Genomic DNA, 13,770 nt, shown 5'->3' with positions numbered 1-13,770 from the left:
ACTCATCCCGGTTTGTCCACGGGTTTCCCAGTATTAGTTATGAGGGTCCTGTGTCCCAGGAACTACCTTTCCTCTCCCACCTGCATGTTCCATCCCTGGGGGATTAGAACGCTTTGCCCAGAACTGTCCCACTCTCCAAACTGAAAATCTGGTGCCCACAACCACCCCCACCCACCCGCTCAGCCTCAGCCCAGCAGGATGCCTGGTCACCCCACACCCTGGCTCCCGTTGGGAAGCCTTTGCACATGCTGTTCCCTCTGCCCGAGAAAACTTCCTCCACATCTCTAGTTCATTTCTTCCGATCATCCTTTCAGATCTCCCCCACATGTCACCTCCCCAAGGAGACCTTTTCTGATGGCCACCCGGGCCAAATCTGAGCACCACGAATTCCTTCACAGGGGTTTCTCGTGGCCTCGTTTCACATTTGCACACGTAGCACTATCTCATCCCTGTCGGTCTCGTGCACTAGAGTGTGCACTGTGATGGGCCGTCTGCTGTGGACCCACAAGAGGGAACACAGGAGAGTCTCAGGAAAACAGATTTTATTCCATCCCAAGTCCTAGAAAGAGCAGGCATGCCATTCCTCGCAAGGCTAAATGGGGAAGCCTTGGGGTGGTCAGGGGACAGAAGTCAGGAGCAAAGGCAGGTCTGGCCAGGATTGGCTAGTTTGAGTAATTCCAGTGGGCTCTTAGCTACAGATTTGATTCCTGGTTGCACGGTATCTGGCCCTGGGGTGATTAAGGCCAAGAAATACTGCTTCCTCGATGATAGGGGCCAGATAGAGGAAATATGGCTTTGGATTCATTAGTTTGCATCTCCAAGGCATGCTTCTGGCTGAGCCTTTTGCTATCTCTAAGAATTGTCTAGCTCCAAGAAGGGCAGTTTACCCCACCCAGAAAGGCTTTTAAGATATCAAACCACCATAACATACAAAAAATAAAAAATAAATTGGGGCTTACTCTTCATTGATTCCTAGCCCATGTTAGGCATGCAAAAAATGGGTTGAAGGAATGAATTTCCAGGACAGTGAAAGGTCTGGAGCTTCCTTCCCCTGGCTCTCCTGTGGAGGGTGTGGACAAATGGAATCAGAAGTAAATGCATGGGAAAGACCTCAGGAGGCAGAGAGCACAGAGTCCAGGAGGATAATTTTTCAAAAATTTTTGCAGTTATACAAGCTATATTTCAGATAAACAAAAGAGAAAAATTACTCAATCTGAACAAGAGAGAAAATAGACTGAAAAAAAAAAAAAAACTGGGCAGAGTTCCAGCCCTTAAAGAAGAATTAACACCAATTCTACATAATCTCTCCCAAAAAGTAAAAAAGGAGGGAATGCTTCCCAATTATTTTAGGAAGCTAGTATTACCCTGATACCAAAACCGGAGATGGCACGATGATGGAAAACTTCAGACTCATATCCCTCATGAATACAGATGCCAAAAGACTTCAACAATATATAAAAATATATATACACTATGAACAAATGTGGCTTGTTCTAGAGATGCAGTACTGGGTCAATATTCAAAAAATCCACGTAATCAACCATATAAACAGGTTAAAGAAGGAAAGAAAATCACATGATATTCGGAATTGATGTGGAAAAAGCATTTGCAAAATTCAACGCCCGTTCATGATAAAAAAAAAAAAAAAAACTCAGAAAACTAGGAAGACGGGAAATTTCTTAACTTGATAAAAGACATTTATAAAAACCTACAGCTATCATTAAACTTACTGGTGAAAGGCTGACTGCTTCCCCCTTGAAACCAGGCAAGGATCTCAGAATCACCACTGTTGTTCAACATAGAAAGTTCTAGACAGTACAATAGGGCAAGAAAAGGAAATAGATCTCTGTGGGTAACACAAAGGATTCTTGTGGTGATGGAAATGTTCTTTATCTTAATGGTATCAGTGTCAATATCCAGTTGAGATATTGTAATATGATTTTGCAAGATATTACCATCAGGGGAAACTGGGGTTTTTCTGTATTATTTATTACAACTACATGTGAATCTACAATGATCTCCAAGTTAAAAAAATTTTTTTTAAAGATTTTATTTATTTATTTGACAGAGAGAGAGATCATAAGTAGGCAGAGAGGCAGGCAGAGAGAGAGGGGGAAGCATGCTCCCTGCTGAGCAAAGAGCCTGACATGGGGCTCGATCTCAGGACCCTGAGATCATGACCTGAGCCAAAGGCGGAGGCTTAACCCTCTGAGCTAACCAGGTGCCCCTCCAAGTTAAAATTTTAACTTAAGTTTAAAAAATACCAGTACCGGAGCTCGTGGGTAGCTCAGTGGTTTAAGCCTCTGTCTTTGGCTCAGGTCATGATCTCAGGGTCTTGGGATCAAGCCCCACATCAGGCTCTCTGCTCAGCAGGGAGCCTGCTTCCCCCTCTCTCTCTGCCTACTTGTGATCTCTCTCTGTCAAATAAATTTTTAAAAATCTTTAAAAAGAAAGAAAGAAAAGAAAGAAAGAAAGAAAGAAAAGGAAGAAAGGAAGAAAGGAAGAAAGGAAGAAAGGAAGAAAGAAAGAAAGAAAGAAAGAAAGAAAGAAAGAAAGAAAGAGAAAGAAAAAATTAAAAATATCAGTACTAGGTACTAGGTACTAGCTGAGGACTAGGTACTAGCTCAGACCAGTGGAATTAGAATCTGTGGCTATGGATTCTAGGCATTGACATTTTTTCTTTTTTTAAGTTTCTCAGGTGATTGTAATATACAGTCAGGACTGAGAGCCACTGATTTAATGACACATGGTCAATATTTTTCCAGGTCAGATACTTCTATCGCATAATTCTTACCGGAGCATTACATTTCAGCATGTACCAGAGTCTATTTAAACAATACCCTACTATTTGACAAATAGGTTGTTTCCAATGTATTGCTATTACAGATAATAGCCTTCTAGATTAATGTTTGGACACACCTATCACTTCCTTTACTAGACCATGAATATGTTTAAGGCTTTCTATCTCATTAAATTGTCACCCAGAAAGGTTGAACAACCCCACTGGTTTATGTGTGCATTTTTTCCCAAATACCTGACAATAGAAGGTTAAAATCTATGCTAGATGAAAAATGTTTCTTTGATGTTTTAATTTATACCTTTGAGGTAGATTTTTTTCATATGTTTATTATCTACTTGTATTTATTCCTTCGTGAATTACTAGTTCACATACTTTCCCATTTGTCTGTCAGAGTACACCTCTTCTACTTATAAGAGCTCTTAACAAAGAGGAATGGAAAGACATTAACCCTTTTCAGTCATTAATGCTGCAAGAATTTCTCCCAGTTTTTCAATGGCCATTTAATTGTGATAGTGGTACTTTTTCCCATGAGGAGGTTGGTAATTTTTATGTAGACAAACTATCAGTATTTCCCACAAACGTCCACATGCAAATTTTGTACAGCTTTCTAGCAAAAATGTACAGGAGATCTTTTTTTTAAAAGATTTTATTTATTTATTTGACAGAGAGAGATCACAAGTCGTCAGAGAAGCAGGCAGAGAGAGAGGGGGAAGCAGGCTCCCCACCAAGCAAAGAGCCAGATGCGGGGCTCAATCCCAGGACCCTGGGATCATGACTTGAGCCGAAGGCAGAGGCTTTAACCCACTGAGCCTCCCAGGCGCCCCAGGAAATCTTTTTGTAACTAAGAAACTTTATTGAGAAGGATCAACTTTTTTTTTAAGTAGGCTCTCTGCCCAACGTGGGGCTTGAACTCACAACTGTGAGACCAAGAGTAGCACGCTCCACTGACGGAGCCAGCCAGGCGCCCCTGAAAAGGATCAAATAACGCTTGATGGAGAAACACTCCATCTTGCTGAATAGGAACACAAGAATTCTCAAAACATCCACACTGTATAAACAAAGATATGCCAAACAAAACTCCAAAAGAATTCTTATTTCAGAGCAGTAAGGATATAGATTTAATCTAGAATCCAAAGTTCATCTGGAAGACCAAAAAGATAAGCATGGACTAGCACAGCCCGAAAAAACAGAAGTTGTGAAAGAGGTTTTGCCCTTTAGTAAAAACCTAATATTAACGACAATAATTAAATGGTGCAGCATTAGTACAGAAATAAAAAGTCAGCGTAACAGAGCAGATGGCCCAGAAATGGACATAAATAGACTTAGGAATTTATGCTACAATCAAGTTGACGTGAAGAATCAGAGGACAAGAGCATGGGGTATATATGCAATGGCATCTTATTTAGCCACGAGGAAGAAGGAAACCTGATCCATGTTCCCAGGACTAGTAATTGCGGCGCAGTCTTGCCCCAGAGTCTGTCCTTGCTACCACAGGAGGTGGTGTTGAGGCCGGCAGGTCTGTGGTCGTTGGGGGGACACACCTGGGCCACTGCTCTTGGCCAGGCTGTGAAGCCTGGGAGAACTATGGGCTGGCCAGAAGGCTTGTGACCTCCACTTATTAAACCCTTATGGCATACCAGGCATGGGCACTAGGTGCCTTCTGGACATGACCTCATTCCATGCTCACGCCTCACAGTGACCCTTTGAGGAAGATTCTTTTAGGACCCACGTTTGCTAGGGGAGGAAGAAGTTGAGATTCAGAGGGATGAGGGAACTTGTCCAGAGTCTCACGGTAGGAAAGGGATGGAACCAGGATCATCGTCCACATCAGTTCTCCTGGAGCCCAAATTTTCACTCTGTTGTGGTCTCTTGCATGTTTTTCCTTATCTTCCACCCCGGGTAAACATTTTGTGATCATCGTGGACTTGTTGTGCTTGGTAGGTTCTCTCTCCCCTCCTATGTTTACCCACATTCGCAGGCTGGTTTTACATGGAGTCATAAATGGAATTACATTGTGCATTTTTAGTGCAGTCTTTTCTGTTCTTATTTTTGTGGTTCTCCCACCCTCGCTCATTCTTCTCTGCCCTCAGGTCCCTCCCTGGCAACCTATAAAAACCAGCTGTGTGAACTCCTACAGTTTTCTTCATTCTCATATAATCCTTCACTTTTCACATACGTGCGTGCACACACGCACCCCTTTCCCCCTACTACCGGGCTTCCAACAGCACTTCCACTTCCCTCATCCCGGCTCTCCCGCCTTCCACTTATAAGGACTCCTGTGCTTACACTGAGCGCCCCCCCTCCGCAAATCCACGATAATCTCTCATGTCAAGGTCCTTAACTGAATTACAGCTCCAAAGTCCCTTGTGCCATGTAAGGTAATAGATTCTGGGAATTAGGATGTGGACATCCTGGGGAGGAGGATCTCCCCCTTCTCCCCAACTCCCAGGTCTCTACTCCCTACCCCCCGACCCCTGTCCTGTTTCCAGTTTTCTGATGTGTTTTGATTATTTTTTTCCCAAACGACTACACACTGTATACCCCTTTCCATACCCTGATTTCTTTTTGCTAACAGCATAGCTCGGTGATTACCCCCACGGCCAGAGCCTCAGCATGCAGCTGGGAAAGTTCCAAGACTCGAGAGGAAATCCAGTCCGGCAGAAAGAAATGTGACATCCACGAGGCCAGACAGCAGGCATGAGATAAAGGAGGCTGCTCAGGGATCCTGACAGGTGGGCGGAAGCCGAGGCCTGGGAACCGTGGGGATACGGGGAATTCCAGGAGTCAGACCGGCTTCAGGGGCTGTGTCACCCAGGAGCCCCGGCTATGGGATGGTTCAGAGGTGGGTCTGGGGCATCAGGAGAGGAGCCTGGCAAGATGCAGGAGGAATCCCAGTCCTGGGCATATGACCAAAATAGGCATTCAGGAATGGAGAACTCAACACCCATAAAGCAACTCCACAAATATTTATTTAGTGGCTGCCACAAGCCAGGTGCGGAACTGAATGGCAGCTTACCTGGAGGACGAGACAGGCATGGGCCATCCCTGCCTTCCCACAGCTCCTGGTCAGGTGAGGAGACAGCCAGGTGAGAGGCTGTTGCTATGCGCTCTGCTAAGTGCGGTGGTGGGAGGTAAAGAATTCTATGGGAGAATGGGGGTGGGGGAGGCAAGAACGATTCATCCCACTGCGTGTATCAGGGTAGGCTCCCTGCGCTAATACACCACCCGCCAAGTCTCAATGACTCAATGCGATCAAGTTTATTTTTCACTCATGTTGCAATCTGAGTGCTGGTTGGGGAGAGGGCAGGTGGGGCTCTGCTCCACACGGTCATTCAGGGATCCAGAGTCCTTTTATGCAAGGGGTCCGCTGGCCTCCAGTGCAGTCAGCGTTCTCCATGGGGTCCCCTGCATCCACCTGGCAGAGGAGGAAAAGACAGACTGAAGAGAGAGGGTGACCTAGGAGGTTTTTAATTGATTAGGATTTGAGAATAGGTGTTCAAGCCATGGTGGCCATGAGTCACACGGCCCCACCACCCGCATGCGAGTGAACACATCCCAGTCGGTGCTGCACCAGACTTGGGAAGATTGAGGAAAACTTCCTGGAGGGCTGGTTTTTAAGCTGATACCTGGAGGGATGTTACATAAGATCTACCAGATAAAGGGAAGAAATGGAGGAGATGAAGGAGAAATTGAGAAGACCCTGTTGCAGACAAGTATCTCTGTCAGCAAGAATGCAGAGCCTGGCTGGTCTATTCAGAGGAATATGCAACTCTTGATCTCAGGGTTGTGAGTTCAAGCCCCACACTGGGTGTAGAAATTATTAAAAATAAATAAATAAACTTTTAAAAGGAAGGAAGGAAGAAAGAAAAGAAAGGCATAATTCTTATCTTCCTTTAGGAATGCATAACATTGACAATCATGGCAGGCTAAAGGGAAAGAAAGTTCTGCTTGTCTGCAGGGCAAAAGGGAAGCTGTGGTGGCGCTGGATCAGGATGGTTATCATAAGAGTTAAGGAATTTATCCCAATAATCAAAGACCCACAGAAGGTTTTTCAACTGAGGATCAAGTTGGCATTCTAGAAAAATCTCTCTAGCTTCTGTGTGAAGAAGAGATTGGAAGGGGACCAGAAAAAATACCAGAAGAGCAGTGGTTCTGAGAAAAGATGGCAATGTCAGCTACAGGAGTGGCTGTAGGAAGAAGTACACAGTTCCAGATAGGAGGAAATGGGATTTCTAGAATTCATGATGGATTAGGTGTACAACTAAGCAGAAGACAGGAATGAGGACAAGGGCTGGGTTTCCATCTCAGAAAAGTGAATGGTCAGTGATTCCGTGATTCCATATACCAAGAAGGGCAACCCTGGCTATTTGGAGTGTTTTTAAATGTTGGACTTGTTGAATTTTGGTGTCTAGGGGACATGTAGAGAGGGATCCCCTTCAGGCAATTATCATTGGGTCTTCAGACCCAGTGGAAGAAAATGAGCACATTGCATCATGAAAATCAAGAAAAGAAATAATTTCATGAAGGTGTGAGTGGTCCACGGGATAAAGTAAAGGAAGAGCTGAAAACGGTCCATCCATCGGGGAAGTCAGTGACATTCACGACCGCCAGACTGCAGAGGACTGTGGAGAAGGAGGGGAGCCGCAGGCAGATGCCTGTGCAGCTCAAACGGGGCATGGCTGAAGAGGAAGGAAGGGATTCAGGACAGTGTCCAAGGGGTCTTTGATCTGTCAGCGCTGGGCATTCTTCATTTTCAGAAGGAAGAAAGGAAGACATCTTTCCTTGATTATCTTGGCACTTTGTAAGTTCTTTGGAACTTAAGCACTATCCTGGGGAAAAGAGTAGTGAATCCCAAATTCATTAATTTAACAAATATTTCTTAAGCACTTACTACGTGACAGGCCATCACCTGCGGGTGTTTAAGCAGATGGGACTACAGCACTGTCCGCAGCATCTCCAGACCCCCGTCCTATTAAACGTGCCTTCTAATGGGGCAGTACTCTCTAAGATGTTTCTCCTCACAACACTTCTGACACCAAATGTATGCGAGTTTTTCCCCCATATCAACCTATTTTCCAAGTCTCTGGACTTGCACTGGCTGTCCTATCATTTAATTCCATTTGAACACTAGCTACCTGGAATTAGCACAGATCCCATAGCTTAAGGACTCAATCCCACAAGACTGCCCCATTTCAGACACCAGTCTTAAGTGACCAGTGCCCACGATGCCGACATTTCTGTCCAACTTGGCTACAAAGTTGGGGATTCGTACAACCACCTGTCAGGTTTGATAATGTCCTAGAAGGGCTCATAAAACTCAGGGAAACATTTTGTTTCCATTTACTGGTTTTTTATAAAGGACATAGCTCTGAAACAGATGACTGGACGAAAAGCACAGGGCAAGGCTTTGGGGGAGAACACTCGGAGTTTCCATGTCCTCTCAGAACGGGCCACCCCCCCCACCCCAGCATCCCTATGTGTTCACCAGCCCGGAAGTTCTCCAAACCCCATCATTTGGGGGTTTTTATGGAGGTCCCATTACTTAGCCATGGTTGATTAAATCATTGGCCATTGGAGATTAACTCAATCCCCAGCCCCTATCTCCTCCCAGCAGGTGGAGGGAGGGAATAAGCAGAAAGTTCCCATCCTCTAAACCCAGGGCTGGTTTCCCCTGGCCATCAGCCCCATTTGAAGCTCTCAGTATCCCACCAAGAGTCAGCTCATTGGCATAAACTCAGGTCTGGTTGGAAAAGGCCTATTATGAATAAGAAAAAACACTCTTCTCATTCTTCTCACCCCATCACGCTGGAAGTTCCAGTGATAGAGAAGACATAGGAGCAGGGGTGGGAAGAAAATTCTGGTGTTCAGTTTGGGGTGATTATTCATTTGAAGATGTTTATTAAGCATCGATGCAAGATTGTCAAGAAGACAGAGAAATGTGTGCTTAAATCTCAGGAAAGATGGGGTGCCTGGGTGGCTCAGAGGGTTAAACCTCTGCCTTCAGCTCAGGTCATGATCTCAGGGTCCTGGGATTGAGCCCCGCATCGGGCTCTCTGCTCAGCAGGGAGCCTGCTTCCCTTTCTCTCTCTGCCTGCCTCTCTGCCTACTTGTGATCTCTCTCTGTGTCAAATAAATAAATAAAATCTTTTTAAAAAATCTCAGGGAAGATGCTGGAGATATTTATTTGGGAGTCTTTAGCATTTGGCTCATCTTTAGACTTCAAACTGGTTGATACTAAGTTTCTACTTCCTGGAAGAAGCAGCCAGAAAAAGAAATTACATTGTTACAGAAAAGTAAACAATCTTACCTGTATCTTATCCAAGCTTGCAGAATGAAGTTTATAACTTCTCCATCAGAATGGGTTGCGGCTCTTTAAACCCATCCAGGCATGACCGATCTGGAGCCAGGCAGGGTGGGGCTTGCTGGGAGGGCGAGGAAGGCTGCAGAGTTTCCAGCTCTCTCCAGGGCCCCTGCACAGCACCTGGAAATCAAGAGCCGACTTTGTGTCTTCAAAACGATTTGTCTGCCATGCCTGCTAGCATTGTTTTCACCCTGCTGAGACTTGCCAGTTGAAAAGCCAGAAGGAACACATCTGGCTGTTAGAGGAGCAAAACATTGCCAAACTAAGGGACACAGCATTTGGAAAAGTTTTCCATTGTTGGGGGTCATGGGTAATCAACCACGTCATCAACAAATAATACTAATAACTAATAATTAAGTCCTTCCTATGTGCCCAGAACTCTGCTAAGAGCTTTGTATTCATCATCTCATTCTAACATTAAACCCGTGAAGTATTATTATTATCCCCAGTTTTACATGTATCTATAAGCACAGAGAGGTCAAGTGATTTGCATGAGGTCACACAGCAAGTAACTCAAGAAGGAGGAGGCAAACTCAAATGTGTCTGACTCCAAAGTCCTATGCTTTGGAGGAATACAAACAGGAAATGTCAGAAGCCTCCCATTCCACCACCCTGCACTCAGTGACTAGAGAAGGTGTGAAGGTCAGGGTCCCCCAACACCAGCCTCCTCACTGGCCCTTAGCCCAGCGACTGCCATATCATTGGTGTCCAGAGCTTGCAGAATGAATGAATAATTGAATGAACAAGCACACAAAAGAATGATTAACATCACCACATTGCAACGTGCTTAGCAGTTAGCAAGCCTGTCTCTCCAGCTAGACTGTGAGCTACTGGAGGGCAGAGACGTATTTGCACATATTCTAACAAACGGAGTCAAACATATTGGGTGGGGCTGATATATAGGTTAAAGGGCCTGGGCCCTGAAGGCAGCTCACTCATGTTCCAACCGTGCCCCCTCTTTTAGAGTCACTGTGAGACCTTGAGCAAGTTATTCAACCTCTCTGTGCTTTTACTTCCTCCTCTGGAAAATGGGGAGATTAGTAATACCTATTCCTTAAAGATATTTATCAAAATTAAACAAGACCCTGGTGACAGTAAGGTACTCAATAAATACCAGCTGTTTGTCTGGGGCCAGAGAGGAAGAAGTCCCTTGTCCCCTGGTGGAGTACAGTTTGCACACTGTAGCCTAGAATAAGAATAAGTAGCATTGTTGAAGGTGTAGTATGTTCCAGGGACTGAGTTCAGCACCTTATAGGCAGCATCGCATTTAATCCTTACAACAAGAGTATGAGGGGCTCCTGGGTGGCTCAGTGAATTAAAGCCTCTGCCTTTGGTTCAGGTCATGATCCCAGGGTCCTGGGATCGAGCCCCGCATCGGGCTCTCTGCTCAGTGGGGGGCCTGCTTCCCTTCCTCTCTCTCTGCCTGCCTCTCTGCCTACTTGTGATCTCTGTCAAATAAATAAATAAAATCTTAAAAAAAAAAAAAAAGAGTACCAGATGGGTTACGAGATGGGTACTCTCATTACCCTACATTCCCTATAAGGAAGACGGAGGCTGAGATGGATGAAATAATTGGTCCAAGAGTCACGAAGCAAGTAAATGCAGATAAAGGAATGGGTATATGCTGGGAGGTCAGGAGCCAGGTCTATGGTATCAGACAAACAGAAACAATTCTAGGCTTTCAACCAGAGGGACGTTCACACATGGAATGGATTACACAAATGAGCCAACAGCTGAGAAGCCACGTAGGGGTTGGTGGCTGCCTTCCCTGCCAGGGCATGGAGAGCAGGCGGCGCCCCTGTCTGGGGCCATCAAGGAGGAGCAACCAGAGCCGGGGCTGCCAGGTGAGAAGCTAAACCATAGAGGGGACTCAGCCTCTGCTGCAAATACCCCCTGAACGTGGGAAGAGGGGGACGTCCCAGCTCCTCCCTCTGTCCCACCATCCCACCTCCTGCCAGTCCGTCTTTTTGCCTCAACTTAGCTGGAAGTCAGCTGGCCAGGTGGCGGTGGCACCATGGAAATGTCCTCTCAGCTTCACTTGCAAAAGATCAGGGACTGGACCCAAGATGGAACAGGCCAGTGAGCTGCGTACTGTCCCATCATTGGAACTGCAGCGCCTCACATGGTGGTCGGCACATAGGAGACGCTTCCTAAATATGAAGGCAAGACAGAAGTTGGGGTGGGGGGTGGGGAAGCAGGCTGTTCTGAACCTCTGGGAGCAACCTCAGATGCCTACAGAATCCAGACAGCTTCCACGAAGGCATGGTATAAGTTGGTTATAGGGAGTGGTGTGGACTGTGTCAAACTGGGGGACCATGCCCACCCTTTCTCAATGGGGCAGCCCTACAAGGCTGCAGCCACTCTCTGCCAGGCTGGGACACAGACTCAGTGTTGCCAGATCGGCTGACTTTTCAGGAAAAACTGAAAATCCTCCCCAGCCAGTTAAATCTACCACTTTTTAAATACTGGCAAAGAAACCAAATCCAGGTGAGCCTGGGACATCTTGTGGGGCCAGAAAGCAAAGGGGAGCTTATCAAAGACTATTTAGGGTCAAGGTCAAGTCAAGAGGACACAGGGCCAGGCTGCCAGGGCTCCCACTTGACTGAACTGGGTCATTTTTTTTTTAAGATTTTATTTATTTATTTGACAGAGAGAAAGAGAGAGAGATCACAAGTAGGCAGTGCAGCAGGGTTGGGGGGGGAGGGAAGCAGGCTCCCCACTGAGCGGAGAGCCAGATGCAGGGCTCGATTCCAGGACCCTGAGATCATGACCTGAGCCAAAGGCAAAGGCTTAACCCACTGAGCCACCCAGGCACCCCGAACTGGGTCATTTTTAAGCATGAAAAAGAAAAAATGAATGCGTGATCCTAGAATGGATCCCGGAACAGAAGGACATTACTAGAGAAACCAAAACCTAAATAAAATTGTGGTGTTAAGATAATAGTAATCTGCCCTCAACAATGAGGGGAGGAAGCTCTTCTTGACAGAACCATGTCCCCTCATAAATAATGAAGACTAGCACTAGAATTTTACAACCCTGGATGAAATAATTGACTCAGGATCCGTCATCTCCAGATGCTGAAACCATGAGGTGAAAGGTTCAAGGAAGGCTGGATAATCACGCGCTCCCAAATCATCGGCCCACAGAGCTCTTACTGGTTACAAGTGAAGAAATTTACAATGCAGGGATCCAGCTTTTCACCGCCTAAACCCACTCATCAATCTTAGCTTTGGTAATGAGACAGCCTGTCACCGAGCCTTCTGGTGTGATTCAACAGGACACCCACAGCACCAACAAGGAAGAATTCTTGCCAAAAATGTCTGGCCAAAATCTGATCAGACCTTGAGATCTAGCTCCCAGTGTACCGCAAATACAGGAGCAAAAGGGTCAAGTTAAGTACATGGCAGGAAAGCAATCAGCCAAAGCTGAGAAGGGAGAGCATTCTACCAGAAAGACAATGGGCTTCGTTTCTCCTACAAGTCAATGACCTGGAAAAAAGGGAGGAGAGAGAGGAGAGGCGATTCTAGGCTTAAAGAGACTTAGGAGATATGATCAAACACAATTTGTGGACCTTGATTGGGTCCTGGTTTGAATCAAGTGTAAAAGACATTTGGGGGAACTGTGGATATGGAGAGAGTCGATGAGAGCACAGAATTGGGGTTCTTTTTGTTAGGTGTTACAATAGTGTCGTGGCTCAGTAAAGAAGAGTCTGTTTTTTTTTTTAAAGGACGTCTATTGAAATATTTAGGAATGAAATGGCATGTTGACTATAAATACTTTAAAAACACTTCATCTAAAAAAGAAAAAGGAGATGCAGATAAAAAGGGATGTATATATGGATATTCATTATTCGATTCTCTCTACTTTTCTGTACATTTGAAATTATTCATAATAAAGAACAAAAGACAAGTGCAGGCTGAACAAGCATTCATTTAGCCCACAAATATTTACTGAGCACCTACTATGTACCAGGCACTGATCTACGCACTGGGGTTGTAGTGATTGAAAAAAGTGTTAAGTCCTTGCCTGCCTTCCTGGAATTACACCCAGTTGGGGCAGAAAGAGAATCAAGAAATCAAGCAGGTAAACTCTAATACATGTCAAAGTGTAATGTCTGAGAAGCTCTACAGAGAAGAACAAGGGCAAGAAAATAAGGACAAGAGGAACGTTGATATTGGGTAGATACTGCTATTTTATGTGGGATAACCTAGGGAGACTTCTCTGAGGGGTGGACATCTGAGCAGAGACCTAAAAGTGAGAAAAACAGCCGCTGAGATACCTGGTAGAGGAGCAAGGGTTTAAAAGCCATAGGAAGGGGCGCCTGGGTGGCTCAGTGCGTTAAAGCCTCTGCCTTTGGCTCAGGTCATGATTCCAGGGTCCTGGGATCGAGCCCCCCATCGGGCTCTCTGCTCAGCAGGGAACCTGCTTCCTCCTCTCTCTCTGCCTGCCTCTCTGCTACTTGTGATCTCTGTCAAATAAATAAATAAAATCTTTAAAAAAAATAAATAAAAGGGGCGCCTGGGTGGCTCAGTGGGTTAAGCCGCTGCCTTCGGCTCAGGTCATGATCCCAGGTCCTGGGTTCGAGCCCCGCATCGGGCTTTCTGCTCCC

Source organism: Enhydra lutris, unplaced genomic scaffold, assembly GCF_002288905.1.
Source record: "Enhydra lutris kenyoni isolate GAN:26980312 unplaced genomic scaffold, ASM228890v2 scaffoldscaffold90, whole genome shotgun sequence".
In the NCBI taxonomy this organism is placed as follows: domain Eukaryota; kingdom Metazoa; phylum Chordata; class Mammalia; order Carnivora; family Mustelidae; genus Enhydra; species Enhydra lutris.
This window is presented reverse-complemented; position numbering follows the sequence as displayed.